General features: G+C 40.6%; 1 protein-coding gene and 1 pseudogene across 1 annotated transcript in view; both read right to left on the reverse strand.

The window, feature by feature from the left end:
- Positions 1-23,551, reverse strand: part of LPGAT1 (lysophosphatidylglycerol acyltransferase 1) — a 115,591-nt gene that overhangs the window by 77,167 nt on the left and 14,873 nt on the right. The gene's annotated exons all lie outside the window — the stretch shown is intronic.
- Positions 9,643-10,062, reverse strand: LOC106733297 (60S ribosomal protein L23a pseudogene; annotated as a pseudogene).

Genomic DNA, 23,551 nt, shown 5'->3' on the forward strand with positions numbered 1-23,551 from the left:
CTCCCCGGAGCCGCCGCCCGCGCCCGCGACCCCGCGCGCCCGCGGGGCAGGGACCTCCGGCTGCGGCGCTGCTAGGCCCGCACCACGCTAGCCCGGAACCCAGGGGCGGCAAGAATGAGCGCCAGCCCTTACACCGCGCGGGGGCTGCTACGGTCCAAATCGAGAGCCCCCGTCAGCCAGAACCGCCGCTTTTCATTGTTAGGGCCCCCCCATTCAGGCTGGGGACTGTCTCCTTGAAGGCTCAGTGTCCTGTTTCATTCCTCGTGAAATCCAGCCGCGCTCATGGCTTTTCTTCCGAACCACTACAGAGTATGAAGGTCAAGAGTTTTAAAAAATCAATTCTTTTAAATGCCAGAATTCTTGTTTCTGGAAAGCACCTGGAACATTAAGGACAATTCCAATTTCCCATCCATTTCCCCACCGCCACGCCTCCCAAAAAGGAATCCGCTGGGAATAAGTGGTCTGCGCAAAGACACTAAGTTGGCTAGTCAAGGAGGGAAGGACATTTAGCCAGTGGCTGATACCAAGTAAGTGAGCAGAAAGCAGTGGCCCCCCGGGACAGCTAGGCAGGCCTGGTCACTCCTGGGGTACTGTAGCTGCATCTGGCTCAGAGGCAGGCCGCCTGAGACATAGCCCAATAACCTGCTCACCTGAACATTCCCCAACGACCTGCCTAAATCTCAGTTTGAAAAAAACATACAGGGAACCAGCAGTTAACGTAATGGCTATGTCGCTGGACTGCCACGTAGTCGACCATGGTTCGCGTCCCGGACCCGGTGGCTTAAAACTCACGCCGGGCGCGTGTGCCTGAGAGCCAAGATCCCTAGAGGAGAATGGAGAAGGGATTGCTGCGTGACCATCCCCCCTGGGGGGTGATTTCTCGCTTTCTGTCTCTCTGTCTCTGTCTGTCTGGCGAGCGCACCGAGCACACGCGCCCTAGGGAAAAATCTCTCCAAAAAAAAAAAAAAAACATACAAAACCTTGTCTACTTTGATCACATTTGTAAATGGCTAGTAGGGCGATGTTCAGATGTCCTTAGGGAACCAAAATGTTCATGACTGTGTTTGTTTTAGACTCTCAGTTCTTTATCTTCAATTTTTCCTTGGTCCTCAGGTGAAGGAAAGAAAATTCACCTTATACCATGTGAAATAATATTTTCTATTCCCATTCCTTTTGGTAATGAAATAAATGAAAGCAGGGACCCTATCTGAAGTATTTATTCGATTTCTTTCTACTTATTATTTGCTTGTCTCATTTATATACATTACTTTCTATTTCACCATTATATCTTCACTATACAGGGCATGGAGAGGCACAGGCCATGTCAGGGAACTTTGTGTTGAAGTTCAATCCATATAGAACAATAGAAAAGTTAGGTATGCCTGTTCTAGTCTTTACATTTTTTTCTGTTATTTTAGGTGCTGAGTATGAGGGTGTTTTAAAAAATCACGAGAGAAATAATAGATGTTCTGTAGGTAATTTTCAAAATATGTCATTGTATTTTAAATTACCCTGGATCAGTACACATTGTACTCATGTACCAAAAAATCATACTGTACTGAACAAATACATACAATTATGTGCCGATTAAAAATATATGTCAGGGGCTAACCAGTGGCATGCTGGTTAAGGTGACGGAATCCCACGTGGTTGACTATGTAGTTCAAGTCCTGGTCCTGGAAGCTTGAAAAACATGCCAGGTGTCTGTTTGTGTATGCCCAAAAATCCCAGGAGAAGAATGGAGGAGATGGGATTGCAGTATAGTCATCTCACTGAAGGATGATTTCTCACTTTCCCTCTTTCTTTCTCTGGTGAGTGTATGTGCCCTATAGCAAAACTAAAAAAGAAAAAAAATATGTGTGTGTGTGTGTGTGTGTGTGCGTGTACTGTTAAATAAGAAGTGAGGCATATATCTTTTGAGGATCAAGGGTACACACCCCTAAGAATTTGGGTAAACACTGGCTGACACCTAGAGAGATAACCTACAATGAGATTTACACCTGGTTCCTGGGTCGCAGAACATCTATCAACACCAGATCCACCAGTAGTTGATGAGATGTAATTGGTACCAGTTAGCCACGTCCAAAAAAGAGCCAGAGGTTAGGCAGGACTTCCAAAAGTGAGTTTCAAGCTTTGGTGTGTTACAAACATCACATGGTGTTTACCCGAAAGATAGAGTCTTAGGCTTCATGTGAGAGCATTTTAATACTGTAGTCCCATTGGGCCTGGTAAAACCTGCTTTTTAAAAAGCGTCATAGGTGATTCAAATGCAGGTAGAATGCAGCTCTTCCAATAAGAAACCCTGAACTGAACCCAGTGGTAGTGTCACAGTAAAACCCAATACTGACCCACATGGGAAGATTCCAGGTTTGCAAGGCTGACCCATATGGGAAAGTTCCAAGTTTGTGGCTGGAGCTCTCTCTAAGTATGCTGGGCACATATGTGCCCATGATCTGGGACTGGCTGAAGCTGAGGGAAGATTGCAGCCTCGGGACTTTATTGAGAGTACTGTCTCTGTATCTTTGACTCATGGAACAAATAAGTAAACTAAATAAAGAAAAACTCTGACCAAAAGGTATCCTGACATGATCATATCCTTTTCTAGCCCTCCCACAATTTTAAGTCATTTGATCACATCTGCATTAGTTTGCTAGGACCGCTGTAACAAAACACCACAGACTGGGTGGCTTAAACAATAAAAACTTATTTTCTTAGTTCCAGAGGCCAAGGTCAGAGATCAAGCTGTCAGCAGGTTTGGGTTCTTCTGAGGCCTGTCTTGTTGGCTTTCAGATGACCACCTTCTCACTGGGTGTTCCCATGGTTATTGTTCTGTACATGCACACAGCTGGTCTCTTTCTCTTTGTTCTATTCTCTTTTTATAAAGACACCAGTCAGACTGGATTAGGGTCCACCCTAATGACCCCATTTTAACTTAATTACCTCTTTAAAGGTCCTATGTCTAAATATATCCTGGGATACCAGAGGTTAGGGCTTTAACACAGGAATTTTGTGGACACACAATTCAGCCACGGCATCATCTTTCTACTTTTTCCATGCAGAATTCTGCCATTTCAGTAGCTCTTCACGGAAGGGATACGGAAACTCTAATCTCCTCGATCATTTCAGTTTTCTATTGACTACAATCTCACTGAAGCTCAGCGAAGAGTACAGCACGTCGTGTTCTAGATTGAACATAGAATTTTGTACCAAAGGTTGTGGGGGTGGGGGTAGAATTTTCTTAACTTTTTGACCACACCAGCATAGAACTTTGAGGTAATTCAGCACCTATAATAGAGAAGAAACTATGGGTAGACTTCAGAGGACAATTGTTTATTTTATGTTTATTTTCTGTATTTCAAAGTTCATTTTAGTTATGCATTTTGTATTCTTTCACCTTACATATAGCACCTTTCTTTTGCCTATACTACAACTTTTTTCCCCTGCCACTTTCAACCACTTGGACAATCTCCTGAGATTTTTTTCTGTAGCTTATTTTCACTGTAGCACAGATGTGTAAATGCTCTGAATAACTATAACAGGAAAGTTGGGATGGTCAGTTCTTTTATTTATTTATTTATTTATTTATTTATTTATTTGAGAGGTTTTTCCTATAGGGCACATGCGCTCGCCAGAGAGGCAGAAAGGCAGAGATAGATAAAGAGAGAGAAAGTGAGAAATCACCCCCTCCCCGGGGGAATGGCCACACCACAATCCCTTCTCCTCCATTCTCCTCTTGGGATCTTGGGCACATGCACATGCACCCAATGTGAATTTAAGCCACTGGATCCGGGACTCGAACCATGGCCAACTACTTGGGAGAGTCCAGTGGCATAGCCATTATGCCAACTGCCGGTCCGGGGATGGTCAGTTCTTAAGGGTAGATCAATCTAGACTATTTCTATTATAATGATCATTTAGCTTAATCACTAATTTAATGACTAGTTAGTTTCTAGTCCCCTATCTTGCTACCTTAACATTATCAAAATGCAAACATGAAGTCAGGAATTTCGGAGCCTTCAATACCCCCAAGAAGAAAAAAGGGAAACAAACATCCCACCTAATAGCCATAGACATTATAGTTTCTGTTTCAAAGCCCATATTTAAACCACTAGATGATGGTCCTTTGAAAGAGAAACAGGACTTCTCACATTTCCAGACATTCGAAAACGATCTAACCACAACACCTTAGAAGATTTCATTCCACCCATCTGGGCCACATACACACAACAAATTAGGTTATAGCCAGGGAGGTGCTCCCTCGGGCTGAAGAATCCCCAGGGGTCCTCTCTTTTTCCTAATGGCAATTATAAAAACATTTCACCTACCTGTGCTGCTTTCTGCACTAAAGCTCCAATGAACTATTTCCTCTCTAGGGGCAAACCCAACCAGCATTTTGTAGATGTGCAATGATTTGGCACAGCCCCCCTACACACATGCACACACACAAACATACACACACACATTACTAGGAACAGTTGCAACCTAGAAATTAGCAGCCCAAGAAAGCCAGCATTCTGACTGTTGCTAGCTCTAACTTAAAGAAAAAATAAGAAAATATGTATGTGGATGTTTTGTTCTATATTAATATCAGTACTCATTGTATATACTATGTACAAGAGCTTATAACCTTAAACTATTTTAGGCAAGATGAGTCAAATCATCAAGACTTTACATCAACTTTCTTCAAACCACTTAGACAACTCTTTTCATTAACCAGGTTGGCCCTAAACAATATATTGAGTCATCAGTAAAGTATTTTTCTATGCAAAAATGTGTCATGACTTTTCCAACAACGCAATAGGTTGCTCATTCCTAACCCAAAGATCCAAAATGTGAAATGCTCCAAAATTGGAAATTTTATGAGTGCCAATTTGATGCCACAACTGGAAGATTTCACACCTGACATCACGTGACAGGTTACTGTCGAAATATTGCAATACAAAAATATTGTGTAATATTGGATTGTCGAAAAAGTCATGATGGATTTTTGCATAGAAAAACAGAAAAAAAGGTCATGACTTTTCTGACAACCCAAGATTATGTTAAAGCTATGAATATAAGGTATATGTGAAACATAATTGAATTTTGTATTTGGACTTGGGTTACATATATCCCCAAATCCAAAAGAATCCAAAATCCAAAACACCTCTGGTTCCAAGAACTACTCAACCTGTATTGTGAAATAAATGATCTTGTCTTCTCTTTGCCCCTCTCCTGTTCAGATTATCCCTAGTTTCCAAAAAGCCCTGAAAATTCCATATTAAGACATCCTACATGCCCCCACGTACACCCAGCAGAAACATTCTAAGCTAGAACCTTCTTCTTCACCTGTCCTTGGCTCAGCCCTCTCTCTCTTGTCTAATTCATGCTGAGGCTAAAAACAGTGTTCTCTCTTCCTAAAGTATTAACAGTTTGTAAAAGAATTTCTAAAACTCCCAAAGCCTGAAGGCATTTCTACTGGTAGAATCTCAAGTACTGTAGTAAAAGAGTACACTTGTAAGGTATTTTAGAGAAGAATATTCCAGCCAGTTCTTCACAGAACCTGCAAAAATCATATAATATACCTATGAGTAAAATAAGTTCAGATTTCAAATTCTGTTTTCCTAATGTGAGAACCAAAATAATGGGGACCAGCAGGTGTCATAGTGGTTAAGGTGCTGGATTCTCACATGGCCGTCTACTGTTCAAGTCCTGAACTTGGTGACTTGCTTTCTCACCGTCCCCCTACCCCCAGTGAGCACATGTGTCCTATAGCAAATTACATTATAATAATAAATAAATAATTCTTTTAAAAAAAAACAACCAAAATAATGACATATCATTGCTCATTATGTTGAGATAATTGTAATTGCTGGAATTTATTGATCACTTTCAACATTCCAGTCTGTGTTCTTAGTGCTTAGTGCATTAATCCATTTTTTTTTAATTGCAAAAGGGTCATTTACTCCCAAACCTGGAATGCTATTCTTTCTTTTGGACCATATTTTTTTTAGCATATTTTTTTTCTTTTTTTCTGAAAGGAAAGGAGAGAGAAAGAACCCCTCATAAGGGTTTTGACTCCACAATCCACTTCCAGTTTCAGCCAACCCCAGATCTTTGGCATGATCTAGACATGAAACTGGAACCTTCCCATCTGTGTCAGCCTGGCAGAACATTGTATTACTGCTGCATCACCACCCAGCCCCCAGCCATCTTTTAACTACCAGGTAAAGTCTTTTTCCTTGTCCAGCACTCCAGAGTCCCTTCTCTGAATAACTACTGCATTATAGAAAACACATATTTTTTACATAGTTCTTCACTTTGGCTTGTTCCTCCCACATGCTTATTGTTGTGTGCAATCCCGATGAACTGCCTGACTATTAACCTCTAGTCAGAGGTGGAGGTGATCTGAATGTTCAACTATATGCATTTGCAAAGTTACAGGTGCACAGTTTCATGGTATTCCATTCAGACTACAAATGGGTTCCAGCGCCATCTCACTTTTCTCTGTTGGTCCTTCCCATCATTCTGTCCTTCCACACACATCCACCAACTATTGGTACTTTCCTCAGCCTCTCCACCCCCTAGGTCTTCTCAGGGCGCTGGACCCTCTTAGTTTCCAGCCAAACTGCTTTCTTCACAGTCACCTGAACTCCAGCTTGGCAATGTTCACAGAATTTTCTAGAACAGGCTTCTTTCTGGAACAGGGGAACTGACTAGCTGATTTGAACTAGCTTCTGTGTTCTTTTCTCTGCCTCTTTCTACCCCCAGGAGAGCCACTGGATCTCAAGCTTCCTTTAATGACTGTGAGTCCTAGCACTGACAAGCTCCCAACTTCTGGAAACTCATTTCACAGGTACCCTATGTTTCTACGTTTCCACAAAATTAAAAAAAAAAAAAAAAAGACCATTTTTGTTTTGACATTGCAGTGGTAGAATTTAGAGATGTTTGCTATCCCAGAAAACTCCTCAGTCTTGGTAAGTGGTTGGTGGCCCTAAGTGGTCTCCTGACCCTGGGGTCCTCATGAGGTCACTTAGCCAGGTTGCAGAGGCCCAGCCTCCCTGCCCTCTGCCCCACCTTGCTCTGCTATATCTGCTTCCCGCTGATCTGATATATCAGAGGTTAACAAGCCAATTGGGCTGATAGTGGTATTAAGTGTTTCCTCTAAAGCATATTACTTGTCCTTGCCTGGGTTAAATTTCCCCCTTTTATCCAAGCCTTTTGTAGTACCACTGGGCTCTTTCCTTGGCTCTCATCAGCTTCAATCATGAAGGAATGGAACAGAACTTTTCACTCTGCCCTTCCTCCATCTGTTGTTGAAAGTTAATTTATTGTTTTGGGGACTCAACCTGTTGGCCAAGATGCTGTTGTGATGAAAGTCATTCCATCTTGCATGTCTCAGTGCTGTGTAGTCTACACAGCTCTTAGACACACACACACACACACACACCATCCTGTGGGATGCTAATACCTCCCCATACACAACCACCAAAGTAGGCAGGTAATTAATGGTTGAAAGAAATAAGAAGGGTAAGAAAAGATAATTTCTTATAAGTGGTATTTTCTTAAAATGTCTTCACAAAACAATTTGTGAAACATACTTTCAAATCCTGTTTCTCTTAAACTGTGTCTTCCAAGCATAAGCTGAAGTGGAAATCTGAATTATTTGGAGCCAGCTGCTGGCAACCATAAAGGCCTGAGACAATCCAAAGTGGGGCTGGGAGATCTTAGACCGGTTCCTGCTCCCAGTGCTATGAATTTTAAAAAGTTATGGCCGGAAAAAGGATGCTAAGATGCTGCATCTTAAAGAATCATTCAAATTATATTACCACATAGCTTAAATTCTTATATCAAACTTTGACACTTTCATTACTCTAGTTATGATGAACCAGCATTCTTCCCAAAGCTACCTAATTATCTCAATGTTTTTTAAACACATCTAATCATAGGAATCACCCAGGATTCTTTTCAAACTCAGACTTTAGGGTATACATGAATATTCTGGAGAATTTGTTAAATGCAGATTCTGGGCTTGGCGGGAGTCCTAGTGGTAAAAGCACGATACTGTGCCAGGCAGACCCACATGGGCAGGTTGCTGGTTCACACTCAGAGATCTTCCTGAGTATGCTGTGCGTGTGTGTGCCTGCGATCTCATCTGGCTGCGGCTGGAGGTGAACTGGGACATCCAAAATCCATTGGGGGTGCTGAATCTCCATCTCTCTGTGTGTCTCTCTTACTTGTGTAATATGTACTTTTTCCCCCCCTTAATTAAGATTCCAGGGTCAATGGCCAACTGTGAGGTTTGAGTCTCAAACCCAATGGCTGGATCTCAAGACACATGTACATGTGAAAATGACACCAGGTATTTGTGTGTGCATGTCCAAAGTCCTGAGAGGACAATGGAGGAGAAGGTATTATATGGCACAGCCATGCCCTTCTGGGGAGAGATTTTTCATTTTCCCTCTATCTCTGTCACTGGGTACATGTACACACTTGCCCAAAATTCCCAAAGGAGATAAAAATGGAGGAGAAGGGATTGTGACATGACCATTTCCCAAGGGGAGTGCTGTTGCTCTCCGATAAGAACATGTGCCCTATGGGGAAATTAAAAAAAAAAAAAAAAAAAAAGGAAAAGAAAGAAAAGAAAGAAAAGTGAAGATTATAGAGTCCTATTCCAGAGATTCTGATTCAGTGGATCTGGGGGTAAGGCCTAGAGATCCGTGGCTTTAAAAAATGTCTTCCTGTGACCCAAGGCAGATGATCTGAAGATCCCTTCAGCCATGCTATTTCCATCTGCCAACATCAGAGTCACTTGGGATGTTTTAGAAACACAGAATCTCAGACTCCACTCTAGATCAGGATCTGCATTTTTTTTTTTGAGAGGTTTTTGCTACAGGGCGCGTGCACTCTCCAGAAAGACAGAGAGAGACAGAGAGACAGAAAATGAGAAATCACCCCCGAGAGGGGATGGCCACGCCGCAATCCCTTCTCCTCCATTCTCCTCTTGGGATCTTGGGCATGCAAGCACATGCACCCAGCATGAGTTTAAGCCACCGGGTCCGGCACTCGAACCATGGTTGACTACATGGGAGTCCAGAGTCATAGCCATTATGCCAACTGCCAGTCCCTGAGAATCTGTATTTTTAACCAGCTCCCCAGGTGTGTACATGAGGGTTGAAAAGCAGTACACTACTCTACAATTCAACCAATGACATCACATCAATTCAGAAATCAAAAACAAGTGAAACTCTGGGACCAGCAGTTGGCGTAATGGCTATATCGCTGGACTCCCACGTAGTCGATCGCAGTTCGCATCCCAGAACCGGTGGCTTAAAACTCACGCCAGGCGCGTGTGCGTGCGTGCCCAAGCTCCCAAGAGGAGAATGGAGGAGAAGGGATTGCGGCGTGGCCATCCCCCCTGGGGGGTGATTTCTCGCTTTCTATCTCTCTGTCTCTGTCTGTCTGGTGAGCGCATGGGCCCTATAGCAAAAACCTCTAAAAAAAAAAAAAAAAAAACCAAGTGAAACTCTAAAAGAGTAACCTGAAATGAGGCCTCTTTCATGGAAGCTTTTTTTTTTCCTTTATGGTAAAAGATATGTATTTAGAATTAGCCGGCTGGACTCAGTGTAGATCACCTCAATTTTGTTGGCAACATCCAAAGCATCATAATCGGGAGCTAGTCACATATATGTCTTCTTCTCCCTCAGGCCTGGTCAGAGTGCTGAGCTTGGCCACATCTCTATCATAGAGTTTCTTCACAGCCCGTTTGACCTGGCGGTTGTTGGCCTTGACATCCACAAAGAACACAAGTGTGTTATTGTCTTCTGTCTTCTTCATGACAGACTCAGTGGGAGGACTTGATGGCATAGTGGTCCAGCTTGTTTCTCTTGGGGGTACTCTTCTGAGGATATTTGGGTTGCCTCTGGGGCCACAGTGTCTTAGGCTGCCAGAAGGTGACTGATGTGTGGATCTTCTTTTTGTGGCTGTGGACACATTTTCACACTGCCTTTTTGGACTTTGAAGTCTTTGCTTTGGCTTCAACTTTGAGAGGGCTGGAGCTGCCTTTTTTGCTTTCAAAGCCATCTTGGTGAAAAGCTAACGGAGGCTTTTAATATGTGCTCAGTAAATATTTGTGAGGTGGATATATTTTCATGGGCGAGGGACTATAGAAGTTCCTTTGTGTAAACTAATTTGCCTTGACAAAATCTTGAATAAACCAGAGGTCCAGATAAGTGCTAGAGTAGATAAATAAGGCTATTTTTATATATTAGCCAGTAAGTATTTTTTAGGTGTTTGTTAATTACATGGAATTTGCTTCTCTCATTCAGTTTGAGGGAAAGAAAGCTAGTATAGAGAAGTTATTTGGAGAATAATGAGATATCCCTAACCTAAGGGGGCATTTGGTGTCTGCAACTGGAATTCAAAGAAGAAAAGTAGGAAGAGGAAGGAAGTGGACCAGTTGGAATTGTCAGGGTAGCTTCTACAGAGAAGCAGGAAAGTGAGCTCATCAGTGAAGTGTGAGTGGGATTTATACTAAAGGAAGCTGAGCAAAGAGACTAAAACCAAAAATGGCCTCGATTTGTCTAGAAGACAAAGAGGTGAATGGCCCCATTTTTGCAAAGATTTAAAGTGAGTGAGGGGCAAAAAACTAGGTTTTATGGAATGAAAGTCAATTGTATTAAATATATAAAGTATTCTGCACAATGCTGGTGCACTGTGTACTCTTAACAAATGTACTCTTTCTATCAAGAGGCAGATCAACACACTCATATGGGCTCAGTGATGGCTGCAGAACTTTTGAGGCATTTGCATCTAGAAGATCGGCATAGCAGTAGCGGACATCATGGTTTAGAAGATGAATAGATTAGAAATAAGGGGGAACCAGCAGTTAGTGTAATGGCTATGTCGCTGGACTCCCACGTAGTCGACCGCGGTTCACATCCTAGACCCGGTGGCTTAAAACTCACGCCGGGCGCGTGTGCATGCGTGCCCAAGATCCCAAGAAGAGAATGGAGGAGAAGGGATTGCAGCATGACCATCTCCCCTGGGGGGTGATTTCTCGCTTTCTGTCTCTATGTCTCTCTCTGTCTGTCTGGTGAGGGCACGCACCCTATAGCGAAAACCTCTCCAAAAAAAAAGGTTAGAAATAAGGAAATGCTTCAGTCTCCAGTCTGGCCTATAGCATTAGCAGTGGAACTGGAAGTGTATGCTTATTGTGCCCTTTTTTATTGGGCTAGGCACATTAGAGTTAAATCCACAATGAAAAGAAAAGTATTTCTTGTACTCTTAGAGTTTGCACCCTAGTATGGAAGTCAGATCTTACACTACTAATGGGTAATTATATAATGACAAACTATGGGAAGTGCTCTGAAAGAAAGGAACAGAATGTTCTGAGAATTTGTGTCAGAGAGAGCTAATGCAGCAAGGTAGGATTAAGCTGGAACATGAAAGATGCCCCTAAGTTAACTAAGTGAAGAGTATAGAAAACATTCCCTGAAGAGAAGTAAAGGAAGCAAGACCTGGAGATGGAAACAACACAATGAGCTTTTGGAATGAAGATAAGGCCAGTGCACCAGCAATGGTCTGGGGTGAGCTGAAGAGGCAGGCAAGAGATGTTCCCTATGGGGCCTGCAGACCATCATAAAGGGTTTTATTCCAAGGGTGATTGTGCACAGCTAGCAGGCTTGAGCAGCCTCATAGGAGAGCCAACCATTCAATTTTGCCTGGTACTGAGAGTTGTGAAATTTTCAGCACTAAAATAAAGACAGTCCCAGGCCAACAAAAGGGTTGGTCACCCTACTAGTTGCATAATCTGATTTTTTACTAAAGGTTACACTCTTGTTGATGTTCAGAAAACTAATAGTAGAAAGGAAGGATTGCCATTGGTAAGACTACTTACGAGATTATTGGAGTCTCCAGTAAGAGAAGATGGTAGCTTGGCTAGTGTAGTGACAGTGGAATTAAATAGAAGAGGATGGATTTGAGAGAAATTTAGGAAGTAAAATTGGCAGGACATGGCGAGAAGTTAGAAATGCTCTTTCCAAGACCACATGGGTCAACTCAAGGATAGAAGCAAAATCTGGATTCAAATCTCACATAGGACTACTGAAATTGTATTTTTTTTGAGCACTGAAACACTAAGGAAAATCCAAGAAGATAATGCCTTAGTCAAAATATGAACTACTCAGTCTAGGCCTTAGTTTTCAGAATCAAGAGCCAGGTAGTGGCACAGTGGTAACACAACTGGACCCACATGGAAGAGGTCCTGGGTTTGTGTCCTGGGACCTCCCTGAGTATTCTGAACACGTCCATGATCTAGGGTGGCTAATACGGGATAGATTACAAAGTTGGGGGTGACTGTCTATGTGTCTATCTCTCTCTCATGAAACACATAAATAAGCTTTTAAAATATTGGGTCATCTGGAAAGTCATGACATATTTTCTATACAATAATAGATTTTTATATATTAATCTTGCATCTGCAACTTTGCTGAATATTTTCTATACAATATGTCATGACTTTCCTGATGACCTAATAATAATCAAAGGCCAAAAAGAAAACATTATGGCTCTTAAACTTGCCATCTTTAGGCAAGGGCCATTGAAACCACCTCAGATTCATGTGTTCCACAAGGAAAATGATCTTCTTTATAGTCTAACAACCACCCCTAACCCCAAACAGATTTGCCGTAAATGATGCCAAGAACTCTTTCACCAGGATATATTTGAAAATGTCTTCCCTTCCACTAGAAACCATTCAGTAGTTTCCATTCACTATTTACCTAGGTTTTATTGGTTTTGAGAACTGTGCTTCTGACAGTACTTCCAAACAATCACTTACTTCTCTCATATTTCTAAACTGATATACTGAAGATAGTTAAGGACATGCTATTTACTTATGATTGTCACTGTGGTTTTGTAATAATTTAACGTGCTATGAAGAGTCCACTGTTCCACTGGGTAAACTGAATAGTATGTATAACTTTTTAATTGAAGCATTGTTTATGTGTGCCATAAGAGTAGTTGGTAACTTTAGAAATAAAAGATTAGTTTTGTAAATCAAGCAATGATTAAAAAAAAAAAGCTTGATGTTACAGAATCAAAATGTATACTTAAACATCCTTCTAATCTGTTTTTCTCCATTTATATTTAATCCAAAATCTCTAATAAGGTGTAGGAATGTCTTTGTTAGTGTTTTTTACATTAATAATGCATACATGTGTTTTCTGTGCAAAAAATGAACATTTCTTAAGATTAATGAAGTTTTACTTTAAAAGAGCCCAGTTATACCCTGTAGCATTTAGTGATTTTTAAGTTGAATTAATTTCATTATAAAATACACTACAAATAATATTAATGAAATAATTGAGAATCATATGACAATGACCAAGATAAGTTTAGATTATTTGAGAGTCAAATGCATGTTTGGCAGGGGCAGGTATGTCTCTTTCAACCTTTCTAAAGGTAGCAATCCATTCTTCCTCCATCTCTGAGGATGATTGATTCAGCTGAAAAGCTAAAACATAGGGCCAACTCCATGGCATAGCGGTCATGAGCTACTCAAGAGAAGTGGGATCCCATTAGGTGAACATGGTTCGAATCCCTGGCATAGTCAGCCTGAAATGCTACCAAGCCCGTATGAGCATGCCCATGATCTGATGGACTGGAAGATGATGATCACAGTGTAACCAGACCATATGGAGGACGATCATCTCTCTCTCTCTAATCCACATGCATATGCTCTACCATGAATTTTTTAAATTAATAAAATATTATTTCATAATTTCTAATTTATTTAAAAATTAATAACAAAACAAAAAAAACTAGGACTGCTCCAACATCTAGGAGCTCCAAGGAAGCAAATTTTAGAATTATGTAGCATCTACCCACACTCAGGGTCACTTTGGACCTCGACACTATCCAGAACTGCTTCATTTATGAGAGCTTAAGCTCCATGATTTCAGTCTCTGAGCACAACCTCCTGTTCTTTCAGTCTCTCTCTCTCACTCCCAATACTTTGCAACCTTCCATGACTTTCTCCTCCTCCTATCTTTTTTTCCACTCTTCTCTAGATTTTTCCTACCTCACTTATAACTTTATTCACTCTCATTATCTACCTCAACTTGCCTTTCCCTAGTCTTATATTACACCTCCCCTGCAAAACCAGGAATGGGTTCTGAATATTTTTTTTTTTTTTTTTTTTGGTCATATTCATTATATGGGAGCTGTTGGGCTCAGTTGAAAAAAATCACACCACTTTATAGAGAAAGGGACATGTAATTTCTTTTAACAATTTTTTTTTAGTCTTCAGAGGTTTGCTCTTCCTTTACTAAATTTATTCTTAAATATTTTATTCTTTTTAAAGTCTATTTCTTTCATGAAGGAGGGAGACAACAAAAAAGAGAGGAACAAGCACCATCAACAGGGACTTCACACTGTGATTCTATCCCCAGCCTCAGCCAGTCCAGATCATGGACCATGTGTGTGTGTCCCCATGGGGCACAGGGGAACCCTGAGATATAAACCTGGGACCTTCCTGTATGGCTGTATGGCCTCGGCATTACTGAACATTGCATTACCACTACACCACTATGACTGGCCTTATTCTTCCTGATGCTATTATAAACAGAATTGGCTTCTGAATTTCATTTTCAGATTTCTCATAGCAAGTAATAGAAACATAATTGGTTTTTATATATTAACCTTGCATCTGCAACTTTGCTGAATTCACTTATTTAGTTTTAATAGTTTTTCTTTAAGTGGAATCCTTAGGATTTTCTACGTATAAGATCACGTCACCTGCAACCTAAAGGTTCTAAGGAAGACTATAACAACTACATTGTGTTGGGTATTCTAGTCCATTTTTCTGTTGCTTGACAACTGTATACTTGAGGGGGTCAACAGGTGATATGGTAGTTAAGGTGGCTGGGCCCCGACATGACTGACTACTGTTTAAGTCCCAGACCCAGCAGCTTGAAAAATCATACCAGGTGCGTGTGCATGCATGCCCAAAATTCCAGGGGGAGAATGAAGGAGAAGGGATTGTGGCATGGCCCCTGGAGGTGACTTCTCACTTTCCCTCTTACCGTCTGTCTCTGTCTCCCTCTAGCAAGTGCGCATGCCCTATGGCAAAAACCTAAAATAAATGAATAAAATTTACAAATAAAATAGAAAACAACTTGAAATTGAGTGAGTTATTAGACCAGAGGTTTATTTAGCTCACAGTTTTGGAGGTCCAAGGTCCTCACATTTGACGAGAGTCTTCTCGCTAGTAGGAGCTCCCTGCAGAGTTCCTAGTAATGTAACAAAGCATTATATTGCTAGAGTGCCTGTGTCTGGGTTTGTTTTTGTGTCTGGTCTCTCCATATTAAGCTACCAAGAGTCAATTATGGGGTTCCATCCTGATGACTTTAATTCTAATCACCTTCCAAAGGCCCCACCTCAATTACATAACCAGACTGTTTCACCTCCTTAGTGCCATTACAATGGCTCACCCAGGTTCAATACATAAATTTTTAGGAGGACACATTCAAACCACAGCAGTGGGACTAAGCTAGAGGTGGTTCTTCAGTCCTTTACAAATAGTGATATGTCTTGAGTTCTTTCTTTCTCTGATTGGAAAAGATGAATCACTCAACAAAAAATTTTTTCTTATATATATTTTTTAATTTCCAGAGGGTGAGCATATTCACTAGAGAGACAGAGAGAGAGGAGAGGAGAGAGAGAGTTGTATAGTTCAATCTTCATGAATACATAAGGCCCTGATTCCAATAAACTGTCTATATCAGGCCAGTCAGAGGCATGGTGGTTAAGGCCGAGTGGCCTACTATGCAGTTCAAATCCCAACCTGGTGACTTGAAAAACATGCCAGGTGTGTGTGGGGGCCCAAAATCCCTGAAGGAGAAATCACAGAGAAGAAATTGCAGCATGACCATCTCTCATGGCAGGGGGTAGGGTGGGGGGTGCTTTATTACTTTCTCTTTCTCTTTCTGGTGAGCACACAGGCGCGCAGCAAATTTACAAAAGAAAGAAGGAAGGAAGGAAGGAAGGAAGGAAGGAAGGAAGGAAGGAAGGAAGGAAATTGTATCTATCTCTTTTATTCAGGAGGCAGTATGGGTCAGTGGAAAGAGCTCAGTCTCTGGAATTAAAAGGCTAGTTTCTAGTCTAGCTCTGTCTATACAAGCAGTGAGACTAATGCCTGCTTCACTTCCCACTCACTTCCCACGATCACACCAGGGTATCCAGTGAGTTACTCCTTCAGGCCTTCTTCTGTGGGCTGCATGTCTCCTCTGCAGAAGACTGGGCCTCAGAAGGATAGCAGACAAGACAAGGTAATCCTGGCTGAACTGTATCCTTGGCAATGTCAATCTGTTAATTGGGTCATCAGAAACATCATGACACATTTTTGCATAGAAAAATATGTCACGACTTTCCTGACGACTCCATATTTTAGTCAGGTAACTTCCTTGGTTTTGTCAGAGGTAATTCCTTTCCTCCTTACAAACAGGTAAGGCATTCCACCTCTTTGAGGAACCCCTACCATACTAACAGTGGATTTATCTCTAGTGAAGGTATAACCAGACCTCACTCAGCCTGGTCTGCAGGCTGAAGAGGCTCTAAGGATCTGTAATGAAAAAAAAAAAAAAAAAAAAAAAATAGACAGTAGCCTTATCTGAGTCACAGAGCCAAGACTTTGTCCCAGGATGGAGGGTTAGCAGGAGGAATTCTATGCCTTCTCATAATGCTCATTGCGGTAACTGTGCATTGCTTCCTTCCTTAATATGCAATTAAAGGCTTACTTTATAAGAGATAACAACATGTCAGATTTATGATAACAAAGCCAATAATTTTTTTTGAGAGGTTTTTGCTATAGGGCGCGTGCGCTCGCCAGACAGACAGAGAGAGACGTAGAGACAGAAAGCGAGAAATCACCCCCCAAGGGGGATGGTCACGCCACAATCCCTTCTCCTCCATTGTCCTCTCAGGATCTTGGGCACGCACGTACACACGCCGGGCGTGAGTTCTAAGACACCGGGTCCGGGACGTGAAATGCGGTCGACTACGTGGGAGTCCAGCGACATAGCCATTACGCTAACTGCTGGTTCCCCCAAAGCCAATAATTTTAACATGTGGTTTTCTAGGTAGACTCAATGGCATAGTGACAAGAGAACGACCCTAGAATCAGATTGTCCTTGGGTTCAAATCCTGGCCTCATCTCTTTAATAGCTGTTTGTCTTAGCAATTTATATAGCTTCTCTATACCCCAATTCCTTATCTGTAAGGAGTATAATTATAATAATCCATATATATTATTATGAGAATTGAATGTAATATATACAGTGCTTATCACATGATAAACGCATGATAGATTTTAGCTAGTAGTTGTAGTTTCCTTCAAGGCATTTATTTGATCAAGCCAAGAAAATGCAATGAAAGCAATGAAAGCATTATAATTGATTTTTATTAAAGTCAACCCTAGTGGTTTTCAACTTTAATATACATAACAATCACCCACAGTGATTTTTTAAAATGAAAATTCTCAGATTCTATTCCCAAATTTCTGGGTTCAGTAGTCAGGGGCAGGTCCCATGAATCTATATCTTTAGCAAATACTGTACCATACTCTAGTATTCTGATTCAGCTGATCTCTTGACACTTTAAAAAATTATTTTGGGTTAGCCCTGTAGCTAAGTGGTTAAGGGAGCTGGACCTAACATGGCCAACTGCAGTTCAAATCCCAGTTGCAAGAACTTGTGAAGCATATGTAAACAAATGCCCAAGATCCCAAGAGGAAAGAGAAATGGAGTAGGAATTGTGGTATAACCACAGCCCACCTAGGGGTGCTTTCTCTCTTTTTCTCTCTGTTTCTCTGGCGAACTTGTACCCCTCTAGAAATTAAAAAAAGTAAAGCAAATTAACTTTTAAGTTTGATATAATTTTAAATCTATAGAAAGTTACAAAAATAGCACCAACAACTTTCATTTGTGGTTTCTAAGATTCATCAGTTTTTAATATTTTGCTACATTTGCATTATCAATCATTTTCTCTATTTGCCTCTCTCTATAAATCATTTTTCTAGATTATTTGAGAGCAGGTTGCACATATAGAGTAGGTCTCGATATCCCTTAAAACTTCAGTACTTCCTCCTAAAAATAAGGATATTTCCTTTATACAACCACTGTTTGGTTATTAAATTCAGGAAATTTAACATTGATACAATACTTCCATCTAATGGACAATATATGTCCCAATATTATCAACTGTCTCAATAATGCCTTTTATAGCAACCTTTTTTCCCCGTTCAGGATTCAATTCAGGATCACGTATTATATTTAGAATGCTATCCCTCTCATCTCTTTCAATCTGGAACAGTGCCTTAGCCTATCTTCCTTTTTTATGACATTGACATTTTTAAAGACTATAATAGACCATCTCTTACCGTGGGTTTGGCTGATGTCATCTAGCGATTAGATTTAGTTTATGTATTTTTGGCTGGAATCCTCCATAAGCAAAGTCTCCTTTGTGGAGTGTCATCCCTAGAGATACGATACCCATTTGCTTCTTATTGATGAGTTGGGCCACATTTTAAGGAATACTTGAGAAATATTTGACAATCTACTTTCTGTTCTAGGAGAACTCAGTGGCATTTCAAGTGGTCAAAAAAGGAACAAGACTTTTATGTTCTGGATTTTCTGGTTGACTGTTGCTTTGTTAAGGGGCCTAACTATGGCCTTCAGAAGATGATTGTGTAATAACCACAGCTGCTATTACATTTCAACTCAAACACAGCTTCGTATTGAATGTATACAATTCCTCACCCTCGCCTCCCATTTTATTCTTTTTAAAAAATAATTATTTACTTAATTTTATTCATTATTATTATTTCTTAATTTGACCAGAGAGAACTAGAGAGAGGGGTGGGAGGAAAGTGAGAAATCAAGTTGCCAGGTCTGATACTCAAACCATGGTCTACCATGTGGGAGCCCAGTGCCTTAACAACCATGCCACCTGCCAGCCCCATTTTATTCTTAACCTAGATAATGATCTCTGATTTTGTAGTTAACATGGATAACATATGTGATATATCATGACATAACGAAATCTGTCCATGCAGTTGAAGTATTGTGAGGCTATGAGACAATTATTAATAATGTCTTGGCATTGCACATTTATAATGATTAGCTTGTCCTTTATGGTGTGCTTGGAAGTACACTTAATTTTGTTTGAGCTCTAAAATATACTTATCCATGAACTTTACTGATATTTTACTGCATATATTGGGTCATCTGAAAAGTCATGACGCATCTATGCATAGAAAAACATAAAAAAATGTGTTATGACTTTCCCAACGACCCTGTATTTCCTTTCCAATTTTTATATCTAATTCTTTTCTGTCATTTAATTTAAAATTTTTGCTATTATGGTTTTAATGCTCAAAAATATTTTCTCTTTTAATGATCTTCTATATTCCATGTGCTCTTCTGATTTCATATTTCTTATTTTTCTGAAATACACATGTATCTTTTCCCTTGTGCTTCCTGAACTCTCCTTTCATCCAAATTCCTTTTTTTCTTTAAGAATCATTTGCATTTTATGTATCATTAGTTTTGTTTTGTTTTTGTTTCTTGTTTGTTTGTTTGTTTGTTTTTTAATTTGACCAGAGAGAAACAGAAAGAAAAAGAAGGAAAGTGAGAAAGCAAGTCACCAGGTTCAGGACTGGAATTGTGGTTGGCCATGTGGGAGTCCAACACTTTAATCACCACGCCATCTTCTGGACCTCAAATTCCACTTTTCTGTTCCTTTTTTTTACATCTTTTTTTTTCATCTTAACCCACACACGCATATACACATACTCTTTTTTCTGAGCCTTGGCCATGTATGCATGTTTAAGAGTGAGGCACTAAACTGCTGACTGGAGTTCTAGGTGTCTGTGTATGGAGAGAGAGAGAATAATTGATGACTGGTTTGTCTGTAGGATTGTTGGGCAAACATCCATCTGATTTTCAGAACTTTCAAATATCAGAATTTGTAGATTTTTGGGGGGAGTGAAGTAATTTTCCCAGGGGATGGAGCCTCTTACCCGCTGTCTACTGGGATATAAAAATGGCAGCCAGCATCCTTGAAACAGTATGAAAGAGTGCTTGGAGTCCCATGTTAATATCATCCCTGTTTCCAGTGAGATGCTTTACTCCCTAACCTCAGCCACATCAAGGATTCCAGAGTTCAAAACCTCTCTACTTCAGCCTCTCCCAGGAGTAAACCTTCATCTAGTTTTCCATTAGCATAGGGTAAAGGTACACTTGTGCCAGGGTGAGGATAATAAGCAATCTTTGAGGGGTCTAGCTTTTCTTCCTTTTTAATTTGCTAGAAGGCACATACATACATGAGAGAGAGAGAGAGAGAAGAAAAGTAAGAAAGCACCTCCCATGGGAGATGGTCATACAACAATCTCTTTTCCTCCATTTCTTTTTTTGGTATCTTGGACATGCATGTACATGTGCCCAATGTGTGTTTTAGCTGCCTGGTCTGGGACTTGAACTGCACAACCAGTCAAATAGGATCCAGTCACCTTAACCACTACACCACTGGCTGGCTCCTTTAGCTCTTTTTAATACAAATGTTCACTCAGTCTTTTGGTTTTTCAGTTCCATCCCAGTCAAGTACCTCTAATTTCTTTCTGGGGTTCTGCATGGGCATTGACTTACCTCTTGTTACTTCCCAGAAGACACTAGTGTTTCTACTTTCTCTCTATGAAGACAGTAGTCATTCCCTACCCACTTTTCATCTTCTAAAATGTTGTTGCCATTGCAGCATCCTGGTGGACACATGAGCATGCACTCATAAACACACACACATTTTTGTGAGATTTTTAGAGAACAGAGATAAACAAATGTGTTTAATTCATTATCCAGAAAACCATTTACTTTTCATGTTTTATCATATTAAAATATTATGGCTGAAGGACCAAAAAAAAAAAATCAAAAACAAAAAACTGGAACTTGTTAAGTGTCTCAACTCTTAAGTATGTCTGACAGCTGTGATCTTCATAAACTCTTCCTGGAGACAGAATTCCCAATGAATTATGGGTTTGACACAATATGAGTATTATCATATTTTTACATGCAAACATTAATGAACGGGTAGTTACCTGCTTTATAAAGGAATTTACTATGGGGAAACAGTCAACTCTCCTAAAATATTTAAAGTAAAAGTTTATTTACAAAAACTCCATCTATAGCTTATAAGAATATAATTATTTAACCAGTCCTGTGGCCTAGTGGTAATCCCACATGGCAGATCATGTGGTTTGAATATTGACCCTGGCAGCTTGAAAAATGCCAAGTGTCTGTGCATACTTACCCCCAATCCCAACAGGATGGAGAAATGGAGGAGAAGGGATTGCAGTGTGACTACACCTCATTGAAGGGTGCTTTTTCCTCTCTTCCCCTCCCCCGGAAGTGTACATGCCCTCTGGTGATAATAATAATGAGCATAGTAATTATATATAACATAATATATACTTAAGTCTTTCTGCTAGCCAGGTCACTCGACATAATCTTTGTTTTTCGGGACCAGCAGTTAGCATAATGGCTATATAGCTGGACTCCCACGTAGTCGACCGCGGTTTGCGTCCTGGACCCAGTGGCTTAAGACTCACGCGCTCGGTGTGTGCGTGAGTGCCCAAGATCCCAAGAGCTCGGCGTGTGCGTAAGTGCCCAAGATCCCAAGAAGAGAACAGAGGAGAAGGGACTGAGGCGTGGCCATCCCCCCTGGGGGGTGATTTCTCGCTTTCTGTCTCTCTGTCTCTCTCTGTCTGTCTGGTGAGCGCACACACCCTATAGCAAAAACCTCTCCAAAAAAAAAAAAATCATCTTTATTTTGGAAGCTGGAGTTTAATAAATGGCACAAACATTTAAATAACATTATAATAGCCTCAAAAAGAATAGGGAAAGGAAACTGCAAAGAGGGGGACCACAGCAAGAAGACAGACTTTAAGAACTTTTTGGCCTGCGACCAGCAGTTAGTGTAATGGTTACGTCGCTGGACTCCCATGTAGTCAACTATAGTTTGCGTCCTGGACTTGGTGGCTTAAAACTCACACCAAATACATTTGTGTGCATGCCCAAGATCCCAAGAGGAGAATGGAGGAGAATGCAGTGTGGCCATCCTCCCTGAGGGGTGATTTCCCACTTTCTGTCTCTCTGGCGAGTGTGCCACCCTATGGCAAATCTCTCTTAAACAAAAATTAAAAAAGAAAGAAAGAAAGAGAGAGAGAGAGAGAAAGAACTCTTAGGCCAGCTAGTGGTAAGGTGGTTAAGATGATTGAATCCTACACAGCTGATTGTGCTGTTTGAGTCCAGGACTCAAGGGCTTAAAAAACACACTGGGCATGTGTGCGTGAGTGTCCAAAATCCCAAAAGGTGAAATGGAGGAGTAGGGATTGTGGTAGGACTGTTGCCAATGGGGGATGTATTCTTACTTTGTATTTCTATCTCTCTGGTGAGCACACACAGTTCTGACAAAATTTTTTTTAATTAAAAAAAAAAAAGAACTCTGGGCAAAAATTAAAAAGTAGGATGATGGTCACAGGTGAGAAGAGTCCATCTAAGTATCAGGAAAAGGTACCGTGAAGGCAAGGTTGGAACAATGGTATGTTCTTACTCATGTTCATGTTCTTGTTCTTACTCATGGTTCCGGGAAAGGCAGGTGAAGATGGGAAACAATTGCAGATGTGAATCAGCTCTCAATGTTACAATCAAGGGCATGGCTGTTATTGAACGAAGAGTTTCCAGGTCACAGGATAAGCCAGGCCTGGATAACGGGTTGTATGTCACGAGTGTCCTAAGTTAAAATAATAATGGCAAAGAGAGAGCCTAGAGAATTTAAGGAAAATAAAAATGTACTCCATGAGGATCAAATTGAAAGAAACCAATGGAATTCTTCCAAGTAGATTTCCGAATTTTGAAGCATAGACAATGAAAAGGGAATTTTAAAAAGGCAAGTGGAGTCATTAACAAGAAAGCACGTGTGATGAATTACACCAAAGAAAAACAGAACAGTAAGGGCCTCATAATAACATGAATATAGTAACTGATGTTCGTTTGCAATGTGACAGGCACAATGCTAAATGCCTACTTATATATTATCACAGTTCCTCTTCATAGCAAAACTATCAATACAAAGCAGGAACTGTTTCCTCCCATTTATGAATGAGGAAACTGAGGCTTTGTGGCTTTTAAATAACTTGTTCAATGTCACACCACAGGGCTAGAACTCAAACTCAGGTCTGACTGTTATGAGTTGGGGCAAATTCATAATATTGATAAAAATTACTATTCAATAAGTATCATTGCTGGGTCAGGCACTTTATACACCTTTCTTATTTCTTACTGCAACCCTGTGAGGTAGCTAGTGCAGATATTTATAGGCTGTGACTTTATTAACTATTGATATCTTCATGGAAAGTTACATTTGAAAGTATAAAAGGCTGATATTGAATTTCCTCAAAAGCAAACCATCTTTAGCTCTTCTGTTTTCTTCCCCCTCCTCCTGTGAGAATGGGCAATGGAAG

The sequence above is a fragment of the Tupaia chinensis genome, unplaced genomic scaffold, assembly GCF_000334495.1.
Source record: "Tupaia chinensis unplaced genomic scaffold, TupChi_1.0 Scaffold142846_1, whole genome shotgun sequence".
NCBI lineage: Eukaryota > Metazoa > Chordata > Mammalia > Scandentia > Tupaiidae > Tupaia > Tupaia belangeri.